The sequence below is a fragment of the Lactuca virosa genome, chromosome 1, assembly GCF_052849685.1.
Source record: "Lactuca virosa cultivar CGN04683 chromosome 1, Lactuca_virosa_CGN04683_v6, whole genome shotgun sequence".
Classification (NCBI taxonomy): domain Eukaryota; kingdom Viridiplantae; phylum Streptophyta; class Magnoliopsida; order Asterales; family Asteraceae; genus Lactuca; species Lactuca virosa.
In genome coordinates, this window is record NC_136426.1 from 250,036,931 (window position 1) to 250,049,673 (window position 12,743).

The 12,743-nt window shown below is 30.9% G+C and overlaps 1 pseudogene; it reads right to left on the bottom strand.

Moving 5' to 3' along the window:
* On the bottom strand, positions 1–1,605 carry LOC145128962 (protein ROOT INITIATION DEFECTIVE 3-like; annotated as a pseudogene).
* Positions 1,606–12,743: the final 11,138 nt, after the last annotated feature.

The following is a 12,743-nucleotide window of genomic DNA, read 5'->3' on the forward strand; positions in this document are numbered from 1 at the left end:
TTATCTATGGATTGTTATTTTATGATTTATATTATAAAATTTAGTTGAAGGAAAAAGTATGACAACCAATTGATATCCATCCAATGCAAAACCCAATGAGAATATAGCCTTACACATACAATACTAAATATTGGAATTAAATTATTAATTTAACAATAATATATTGTAAAAAGTTTGACATACCTTTGATCAGATAATGTGCCAATGACATGCAAACCATAGTTGTTGTTGTTGTTGTTAGATGTGCATTGAGAATTGAGTTCTACAATATATATTTTCCCATCTCTCCCACTAGCATAAAAAAGATGTTCCCTTGGATCTAATGCAATTGCATCAATTATTGAAGGGAACATAATATTTCTCAACAATGTCCCTCTACCTAAGCTCCATATCTGCAATTATCAATTTATGTCATATAATGTGTAACAAATGGGGGATTAAACATTTTGCAATGTGTACCTTGCAAGTACGATCTTGTGAAGCAGATAATATAATTGCATTGGATCCTCCATAGCCTGTAACAATATCAGTTACAGGTAAAGCATGACCAGTGAAACTGTACTCATACAGATGTCCTGTTCTTTGTTGTCATTCCTCATTAAAGATCCTAATCACAATAGGTAGCAAATGTATGTGTTTTGAGTTTATTAGTGAGTGGTGATAAACCCCTAAAATTGCAATTCATAAATGTAAAAGGGTAAATGAGTAATTATACATACATTAGAAGTGACCAGACTCGAATAGTTCCATCCTCTAATCTAGAAATCAAAAGTTTCTGATCATTAGAAAAGATCAAGAAAGTAACAAGACTATAATGGCCATGCCATTTCTTCAATAATCTATCCGTTTGCAACCTATAATAAAGATCAGTTGTGTATATAGTAAATCAAAATAATAGAGTTATCAATATAATTTGAAGAGTGATTTAGATAAAAGGAGAGAAATCGCTAAAAGAACCCTCAACTCTTAACAAAGAATGGGTTTATGAGTAGAAAAAATAAAATGAATTGACAACTCACATCCCACAAGTAGATATGACAAGAAACTCCTCATGCTACTATGTAAGTGCCATCACTATTGCAAGCAAGAGGATTGATTGCTTCAGTTGGAAAACTCTTAACTTCTACCTGAGGCTGCAACAGCGAAAACCAGAACATAAGTGACAAATTTGATACTTTTCAAATGAAAAAGTTATATGAACTACATAAATAGTTATATAGTTTTAATGTAGTGAATGTTGGGTGATTGAACTCCTATCAGAATCTAGACAATAGGAAGTAACTAAGAATTAAGCCATCATATTTCCCTTGCGATTCCCCTGTATGTTGAAAACCTAATGGAACAAAGTATTCGAAACAAAAGGCATCATTTAGAGAAATCTGATGAAATAATTACCTTGTTCCACGACAAGAAGAGAACGGAACCAGAGGATGAGGAAGAATCACGAAGCTGAGAAGAAGCAAGGAAGCGTCTGGCGACGGATACAAGACCGTGAGGAGGAGAGGCGCATGAACGGTAGTGGATATGTTCTGCACCGGAACAAAGGTCCCAACAGCCGATTCCGACTTCAATGGATGAAGAAGTGATGACTACTTCGTCTTCCATCTATAGAGAATTTAAAGGCTTGATGGAGGTTCGATTGTAGAGACGGCTGCGAATGCAGAGGAGATGGAAGCTGCAAGAAAATCAACGGATTGTGGGTTTAGGAACTGCACTACGAGGGTTTGAACTCATAAGAACAAAGTTACCGAAATAGCCCTGAAAGCAATAAGAAAAACAAAGACGCGTGTTTTTTGAACTCGTAGGCTAAAAATGTTCTCAATCTCAAAAATGTTCTCATTTGAACATATATATATATATATATATATATATATATATATATATATATATATATATATATACACACACACACACAGAGAGAGAAGAATTCATCTAGATTTTCTTTTAATACAATGAACATTATAATGAAAATTCGAAAAAATGAAAGGGTGTAATTTTTCTTTACATATTAATTGGGCAATATTGGAGTCGATAAATTAACTCATAAAAATGATGTAATTTTTTTACTTAAAAAGTTGATTATATATCCACATCCACATATAAAATATAACGTTGAATCATAAATTTAATAAATGTTGTGAATCGTGAGCGAGTACATTTACTTTGGAGATAGATCATCGCATATCCGCGACCATGTAATTGTGTAGTTTGTTGTTGTTTTTCCTTTGTATGTGTTGATGTTACCCTATTAATACAATCATTTTAGTGAATATTTGTGAAAAAATTTATGCTAATATTGATGTTTTTGATGAAATTAATCATATATATATATAGGGCCGGCCAATGGGCCTGGGCAAGCTGGGCGACCGCCCCGGGCCCCCAAATGTCATAGGGCCCCCATTTTATATTTATTATATTAATTGTATAGCATTAGCCCATTAGGTTTAAGCTTATTGGATCTGATTATTGAAGCCCAATACAACAATACTCTTTGTCTCTTATCAACGCCAACCAAAAAGAAAGCGGGAGGAATCAGGAACGACTAGGGCGTGCTGAGAGCGAGAGATGCCGACTTCCAAGGCGCAATTAATCTGCAACGATCGGCTATGGAAAATCGAAACGTTTTCTCCGGATTCTAAGGTAAGCAACGGTCTCAATAATCAGATTCTTCTATTTCTTCTTCAATTTCAATTGAATCGATCTCTTATTTCTTCCCCAATTCTCCCTTTTCTAATTTCCGATTTGGTGATTTAGTACATCTGATATCTTCTCCTTCTCAGTATTCATGATTTCTACCGATTATTGCCCTTCTGTTTTCGATTTTCAAGTTTAATTTTTTTTTCTGCAATAGAACTAGATCATTGAGAATCTGTGACAGACCACTGAGTCGTCACAGACGAAGACACGATCACAGAAGTAGCATTAATCCCACCGAAATCGCTGTCTAGTTGTCTCGCTGATTGAGTGATTGTGAATCTTTTTCTTTATTTTTATCTGTAAGTTCTAAGTTCTAGCATTCAAATTTCTTATTTTTCTGTGATTTTCTATTTTTTTATGAATTTAATATTCATAATTTTATGCTATGTAGAATCTGAGAATCTAGGAATCTGACCTTCTGATTGTGTGATTGTGAATCCTTGTAACTCACTAACTCTGACTCTGTAAGTAGCCTTCTCGGTTTGTTTTAGAGATAATTTATTATTCATTTGCTTAATTTCAGTTGTTTAATGTTAATATTTTTAATCTGATTTCTTTGTTTTTAAAACTTCAGAATTTTCTGTTGTACCTATGGGGATTTTTCAATTGGCATTTGGCAATTGCTTATAGGTTATTTAAAGGCTCACAGCATCAACAATTTACCAATTACCATCAAAGCATCACTGGCAGTCAACAGTAGGTACAAAGAACAGTAGGTACAAAGAACAAGAACTCTTCTTTTATTATTTATTATCTGTTTGCTTGTTGTTTGCTTGATTGCCTCTTATCACTCTATTGAATATGCATCCTAGAAAGTATATGTCTGGAAGTGAAAAAGGAAAGTATTAGCGTTTAGAGCATGCTTTGGCTTTTTTATTTTATTGTTTTGTATTAATAGTGGCTAGGTTATTTGGCTTACGGGGCCTGTCCCGAAGTCTTTTCTTTCCATAGGTGGGGAGTCCCCAGCCTTCAATTGTATTGTTTTTTTTAATTAATAAAATTTCTGGAGGTGCCACCCTCTTTTTAAAAAAAAGAACAACAATATGTGTGCCCCAATTTTTTTTTGGCCCCAGGCCCCAAATTGTCTAGGACCGACCCTATATATATATATATATATATATATATATATATATATATATATATATATATATATATATATATATATATATATATATATTATAAAGGTAAAATACAAATACATATTATAGGTGAAAATAACATATACTCCAATAAATAATGACTAATGAGAATTAATATATATATATATATATATATATATATATATATATATATATATATATATATATATATATATATATATATATATATGGGTGAGATCCGTTGAGAACTCATAGTTTCCTGAGAACCCGAGAACTAAAGGTGGAAAGTTAGATCAAAATTAACTTATTAAGGGTATGATAGTCATCTTATCAATCTCATTTAATGTTAAATTTTTTGTTATATTAGAAATATTAATAAAAGAAGTCTAAAAATTAACATAATATGTCAAATTTTTGGATTTTTTTTTAAAATAGTAATTTTCGATTTATTTAAAAAATGCTGATTTTTAGTTTTGTTTTTATAAAAATGTAAAAATAGATTTTTTAAGAAAAAACTACATTTTTTTTTAAAATAGTAAATTTTTAAAAATCAGTAAATTTTTTTTAAAAAAACTTGATTTAAAAAATAAAGCTATAATTTTTTAAAACAAAAAAAATCAACGTTTTAGATGAATATATGCATATTTTTTCAAGTGCATATATAAATATTTCTTATACTATAATATTCGTAAATAAATCATAAAAAAACTCATTTTTATTTATTAATCTATAAACACAATAGTACAAATATTTTATTGGATACAAAAATAAAATATAAAAAACAAAAAATGCTATAAAATTTTAAATCATGTTCATGTCTTCGTATCAAAATTTCCATATTTTCTTCAATTTATCACTTTTCACATCTTCAATATTTTCCACAAATTCTTCCAAATCTACAACAAAAAAGCAAGTTGATTAATGGAAGAACACTCACAAAAATACATATGTATATACCACGTGATTCACTTGTGAATTACATGTGATTCATATGTGAATTACATATGAATCACATGTGTTAAATTGTGATTTACATGTAAATCACATGTGTTAAGTTAAATCACTTGTGATTTACATGTAGATCACATGTGATTTACATGTAAATCACTTGTGATTTACATGTGAATTACATGTGAATCTCAAGTAAATCATAAGTGAATCAAATATGAATTACATGCGATTCACATGTAAATCACAAGTGACTCACATATGAATTACATATAAATCACATGTAATTCACATATAAATCACATGTAAATCACGTGAATCACATGTAATTCATATTTGAATCAAATGTGATTTTTATCACATGTGTTAAATTGAATCACTTGTGATTTACATGCGAATCACTTGTGGTTTACATGTGAATCACATGTAAATCACAAGTGAATCGCATATGAATTACATGCGATTCACATGTAAATCACAAGTGAGTCACATATGAATTACATATAAATCACATGTAATTCACATATGAATAACATGTAAATCATGTGAATCACATGTGATTTACATGTGAATCATGTGTAATTTACATGTGAATCACGTGAAATTCATATGTGAATCACGTGTAATTCATATGTGAATCACATGTGATTTTTATATTGTTTTGGTTTTGAGGGCTTTCATTTGAAATATTGATGGAGTAGTTTCTTACATTTGATGATTGATGTGTTTACTTGCAACCACGTGCCTTAGTATACCATAACTTTGTTGAATAAAGCCATATTTACTCTAAAATTGCAAATAGATTCATTTTATGATAAAGAAAAATGAAGAAAAAAAAGAGTTGAAGTCATGGGACCAAAATTGTAATTTACTCTAAAATTAAATACTATGAAATCTTAATATATAATTATAAACTTAAATTTATTTTTGTGACAACTGGCAAACTTAGAGTCAAACTAAGTCAAAAGATGTACCATGTATAAGTGAAAACCACATTCTAACCTTGTTACGTTAAATCACCATTAGCCATGAGGGAATGTTTATATATATATATATATATATATATATATATATATATATATATATATATATATATATATATATATTAAAAACCATGTTGAAATAAGTTAATACAAGTCAACATAAGTCAAAATGTTAAGTCTAAAAGTATGAAAATGTGACTACTTTTGAGATTACGGTTTTTGGAATCTTGAAACAAATGAGTTTTCGGTTTTGAATGCTCACTAGGACCGAAATCTCTTCACATAGGACCGAAACCCCTTTCTTGGATGAAGCCATGACCGAAATCAACATCATATGTGAGTGTGCAAGGGGTTTTCGGCCATATAGAACCGGAATCACCCCCACTTTGGCCGAAATCTCAATAAAGTGGTCAAGTGGTGCAACTTGATTTGGTAGTTTAGCTTCCCAATAAGATAGATTACACATACCAAGGTAAATGTCACCTCATAATCCTATCCATATATCATGATCTGGGAATCATCACAACACTTCTCAGATTAAACAAACTTTCACCACAAATCCTCTCAAAGATCAAGTCACATTTCCCTCTCAAAACTCAAACTCAAACACATCCACGAAAGCCAATTTCAAAGATAAATTCTTAGGATTCTGGTAAGTATTGCTAGTGTTTATATAACACTTGTAATACTAGTCTCGTATATTCACACATTATATGTGTTATAAACTCATAGGATTCAAACACCGTCTCATACTCTAACTCGAAGATCATTGTTTTATCTCGTTATCTAGCCGTGACCACACTTAAGGTGAGTTCATACCCCTACATTTTTCAAGACTTTTTAAATATAGTTTACGAAACTTTCATTTCATCAAAACTTTTTAAATATAGTTTAAATATAGTTTACGAAACTTTACCCCTACATTTTTCAAGACTTTTTAAATATATTTCGAGTACAAAACATTCATTTCATCAAAACTTTTTAAATATAGTTTACGAAAATTTACCCCCTTTGTAACCGTTGAGCAAAGGGTAAAATTATATAAAGTGCATATATAATTGTTTTACGACATTTTCAATATTATTGTAGAAATAAGGGATAATTTCATATACAAACGTATTCATTTCAAAAACACGTACACTCGTTGATTAAATTTGTGAGACATTGTCTTCATCGTACCTAACCGAGGTATACACGAAAGTCTTGTATTTATAACCGGAACCTCCGATACGAGAGCGTGATATGTGTTTATAGATCTATACGGGACTGATGATCCCACACCCTGACTACTAGCTACAGTCATACTGGCAGGTTATGGGTGACAAATGTCATAAATATCTCGGCGCCTGAAGAACGACGAGGCGGACACTGCATCTTAAAACCACGGTTATAAAAACTCACATGGGGGAACTACTATATGTACATTTTACATGAAAACACACTTCTTCAAACGGTTTTATACATGAATAAAACTACATATTACTACTTTAAGGATGGAAAACACTAGTACATTTCGGTCTTGGAACATTTAAGACTACAACTCATTTCTACGGAAAATATTGGATTTTCTGGAATAAACACTATCATTTTACAAGTGAACGGCTTACATCTCATCTATTAGAAAATATCGGATTTTCTAGAAATAACATGATATCTTTTCATGGAAAGGCTTACTATTTTTCATAACAAACTCTTATGAATTCACCAACTTAAATCTTAACACTTTTTCAAACAACTTGTATTCTTAGGGAATCAGTAAAACTGGTAACCAACAACTTTTGAGGATGGGACGCCAAGGCGTCAATCAAATATTTTGTCATCATATTGTAATTGACTTTTGAAACATGTAACACTTACAATGATGTAACCTTTTCAATTATATATATGATGGTTATGTTTGCTTTCTTTATATTACACAATTGTTATGATACAATACATGAAGGTCATCCACCCCCGGACGTTTCCGCCATCCTGGTTTGGGGTGTGACAATTTTTGGAAAATAACATAAAATAAGTTTAACTTAAGGCTTGCTGATTTTAGTTTAGCGCGTTTATACTCTACAGATCATAAAGGAAATCTCGCAAACCGTGTTATTAGTTTGTGGTATAGGTAACTCAAGTGCTTAATTATATTATATATTTATAATTATATATATTCTTCAAGTTGTTATATTTTATAAATTATTTGAATTTAAGCATACCTCCTGAATTGCTACATGGAGCTACAAGATATGGTCCATCAGTTGATATGTGGTCAGTTGGTTGTATATTTGTTGAACTTCTGCATGGAAAACCAATTATAACTGGCAAAAACAAGGTTACTTTAATCAATATTTCCTATTTTGGAAATCACAATTTTTTGTTTTTAATATATAAATATATTCCATCCTGAACAATTGAACAATATATATGAACTGTGTGGGTCCCCTGATGAGATAAACTGGTCTGGAGTTTCAAGAACCCCTTGGTTCAACAAGTTTAAACCAAGCAGGAAGATGAAGATGCGAGTCAGGGATGTTTTCAGACAACTGATCACTCTCCATACTCCAGCCTTATTATCCTAATATCTTTATTTTTAATTAAACAATAACTCAAAATTTATTTTTCTTTCTTTTCAATTTTCATCCACAACTTTAACTGTAATACCCTTGAGTTACTAGAGAAGAATGTAATTTACACTAATTACATTATATATTCAGATAACAAAAATTTAATTTACACTAATTATATATTCTTTGAGAATGAAACTATCATTACCCCTGGAAGCTTAATGATTGGGAGTGGCTCCCCAGTGAAACTTGACTCGTCCACTATGCTTTTGCCAGCTGTCACTATAGCATCAGCAGGAACACAATCCTGAATAATAATAAACATAACATTTTGTAAATGGATTAAATTTATAACAATATTTTATATTATAGAAATTAATAACTTTTTTTACTTACTCCAGGTAGTACAACAATTTTATCTCCAACAGAAAGACTGTCACAAGGAACATCGACTGTTGAGGTTGACTTTTCAACATCATCACCATCCACTAAAAGACGAGATTTTGGTAGAAGAACATTAAGAATCCCTGTCATATCACTAGTTGCCTTAATCACAGAAGAAGACCAGTCATATCACAGAAGAAGCTCAACAAGGCGTCTACATACACATGCCTCAATCACAGCTTGAATTTTATCATTTGTTCCATCAGATAAATAAGAAATATAGCCTACACCTGCATACACCTAAAAAATATGCATATATTCCTGTTGTTGAATTTTATTATTTTTTCTCATAAGAAAAGCAAGGTAATTTATCAAATTCTTACACTCATAAACTCGAATCAAATCATTAGGTTATGGGATCTAATAATATTCCGTCTTAAAATTTTATTAAGAACAGGTATGAGATTATTCAAGATAATACTTGAAACTTAGAGTAAATTAGGGTTTTATGATGTACCTTCCTAGAAATTTAGATTCAGTTTCAACATAGCAGTCGATCATCTCCTGCTTAGTGGTGTCTTCACTGTCGAGCTTATCCATCACGGTTAACCTATGGTTGTAATCACATCCGGGGAACAGCGGCGCCATCTCCGTCGGTGGTCGATCACTGAAGTTCGAACTGAAGTTAAAAGGAGAATAAACACCTCCGACGCGGTTTACACGTCACCAGATAGAGTTTAGACGAACAGCGCCTGGTGTGAACACTCGGAGGGAGTTGAAAGAGAAACCATGGAACGGACGAGTCGAGAAAATACGGGTAGGGGCGTAGCTCTAGCTATCGAAGATGAAGACGAAAAGAGACGCTTGGACATGACAAGGTATGAAGAGGTCGATCGGAAGGTTAGGAGTGACCGGCGGAGGAGGGAGGAGTCGCTCGTCGTTGATCGTCGGTGAAGAAGACGTGTGGAGGATATGCTGATCTAGGGTTTGTGTAGTGAGAGAAGAAAGAGAGAGAATGAATGTTTTAAATGATTTTTAGGATAAAAACTTTATATACCTCATTTGCCCTTATCATAATTTTTCAAAAACCTAATATACCATTAAAGTTGATAATATTTACAAATATGTCATCCTTGATCTAGGCCATTAAAAGTTTTGATCTAACGTTCCACTTTTAGTTCTCGGGTTCTCGGGAAAGTATACGTTCTCAAATGATCCTTTCTCTCTCTCTCTCTATATATATATATATATATATATATATATATATATATATATATATATATATACATACATATATAGAGCTAGGTTCAAATGTTTCTAGACTATTGTGTTCCTAAATGCACCAATCACAAATTAACAAATAATTAAATAATTAATTAAATCAAAAAGGAAATTTCTGGTTTTTTACACTTGCAATTAAGGAAACGAAATAAATATATTTTGACCTAATATCTCTTCTTTATAACCATCGACCATTCACAGACATACCTCTGTATCCCTCATCTTGCCACTGTTGTATCTTCTTCTTTCTCCCTCTCCATCGTCGACTTCGTATTCCATCACCGAAATTGGTCTATAGTTGCCGCAGTACACCAACATCATAGCCCTGGTGTGTTCTTGAACTCAATTTCTATTTTTTAAACCTAATTTCTGATTTTACAATCGACCATCTTCCATCTCCTTCTTCGATTAAAACAGTTCCTTTTTGAAATCTAATTTGAATGCTCATCTAACTGTGTTCAGTATGTATCTATAACCAAATATGAGCAGGTAGACATGGCGAGAGAGAAGATATATCAAGTCTTTAAAATCCATCGATTTCTTTTGATGTTGCTAAAATCATCCAAGGGTTTTGTGTTCGTGATTAAGGTTAGTAAAACTCGCCGATTAAGCTCCATTCTTTTATCTTTTTAGCATCAATAACACTTAGTTTTTCTATATACTAGTTGTGATTTTGGAAGTGAACGAGAATCAAGAATCAATTTTTTCTGTTATCAATGCTTTTGAATGTTGCTTGTACTGTTGCATTTTTTTCAATGTTGATAATAAAACATGCCATCCAAGTGTTTGATATAATGTCAAAAAGAGAAGGTTTTTGTGTAAATGAGGCAATTTTGATACGTTGGACTTATTGGGAAGATTCTGTTAGAATATGTTAAGCTAAATTAGATACTATTTTGTTAGAATTACAATAACATGTTTATACTTGTGTTGAAATATTCTGTTAAAATTAAAGTAGATAATATTCTGTAAGAATTTTTAAGGAATTGAAGTTTAAGCAACAAACGGAAATGAAATATTCTTTTAGAATTCAAGTTAATATGTGTAGTTTTGTTATTTTGGTGTATTCAAACCTGCAAATTCTTTCAGAATGAGGAAACACAATTTTCTTTTAGAATGAGGTTAGTAACACTCATCGATTTGATGTCTATTATTCGTAAAAGAATTCGCGAAAGGATGTTATTTAAGTGCATTCTGTAATGTATTATGTCAGAATTTATTTATATAAATACATTCTGTTAGAATGTCTTTGAGAATGTTTGTTAACAACAAGTATATTTGTTTAACGGGTAATACTAACGAGTAATGTATCTTATTCTTTCAGAATTGCATGAAGAAGAAATTCAATATTGATCATACAAGAGAAATATTTGGAATCGAGTTCAACAATAAGTATATACGCGAAGATCAAGTGGATATTCTCTTAGAATATGTTAGAATATGTATAACTATATTAAAATGTATAAGGTATTAGTATGTAAGAATATGTATGAATTTGTATTTTATTTCGGATGTGTATTATTAAATCATGTTAATTTTAAAAAATATCTGCATTGGAAATATATTCTGCAAGAATAAAATCGAAAATATATTTACTAGTTTATGGTTGACATTTTGTTATTCTGACAGAATAAAATCGGATTTTTAAATTTGAATTAATTTAAAATATTTAGATTTTTAAAAATAATGGACTTAATTATCCCTAAAAATCCAAAAATTTCCTTTTTTAATATAGGTTAATTGACTAAAATGCCCTTATGCTGAAATTTATGTGATTATATGGTACATGTTACCCTATTGTAGTACCATAGACCCTCAGATCATTACCTTTGATTCTATTCCATTCGGTGGTCCAGATCTGTGCATTCTGGCACACAATAGTTAGTAAAACTAAAATAACCTAAGCGTGTGTATATATATATATATATATATATATATATATATATATATATATATATATATATATATATATATATATATATATAGAGAGAGAGAGAGAGAGAGAGAGGTAAGTTCAATTGATAAAAAATAAAAGGTTGAGAATGGGGGAATCATTCTCAGCCAATCATTTTTATATATGTAAAACACATTTAGATTAAGTCATTAAAGACACGCTCTTTTTCTGAATCGTTCATTCGTTCTTCATCAACACCATCTGTTATTCATTCATCTGGATCGTTCCTCTGTTCTTCATCAACATCATATCTTCTCCATAAACATCATCTGTTCTTCATCAACGTCATCTGTTCTTCATCAAAAAAACATCAACGTCACCTGTTCATCATCAAAAAACATCGACACTTCATAAAACATCAATTCTTCATCAAAAATCTTCGTTTATTCATCAAAATGTTGTGATTCATCATCAAAAACATTTATTTGTACTATTAAGTGTAAGTCGTGATTCAATCTTGTCCAGTTTAGTTGATGTCAAGCAAAATCGATAAACATAATCCATATTTATCGATGTCACATCATTTTGCGATCATCAGTCATCGAAACTTCATCAATCGAACCTTCACCAATATCAAAAAACAGATAGCAATCGAAAGTGCATCAACATAACCATATATTTGAAGTTTTTTTTTTTTTTTTTTAAATCGCTTTTCAGGCTTGAAAAACTTCGTTTTTCATAAAAATTTTCACAATTTTTGATCTAAACCTACTGATTATTGATCAATTTTGATAGGATTTGATTTGTGTTGTAATTATTGGCTTCAATTGTTAATTTTTTACCATAATTATATAAGTTAATTTATTTGCACGCCAACAGTTCGATGAAATGCATAAACTAAATATAT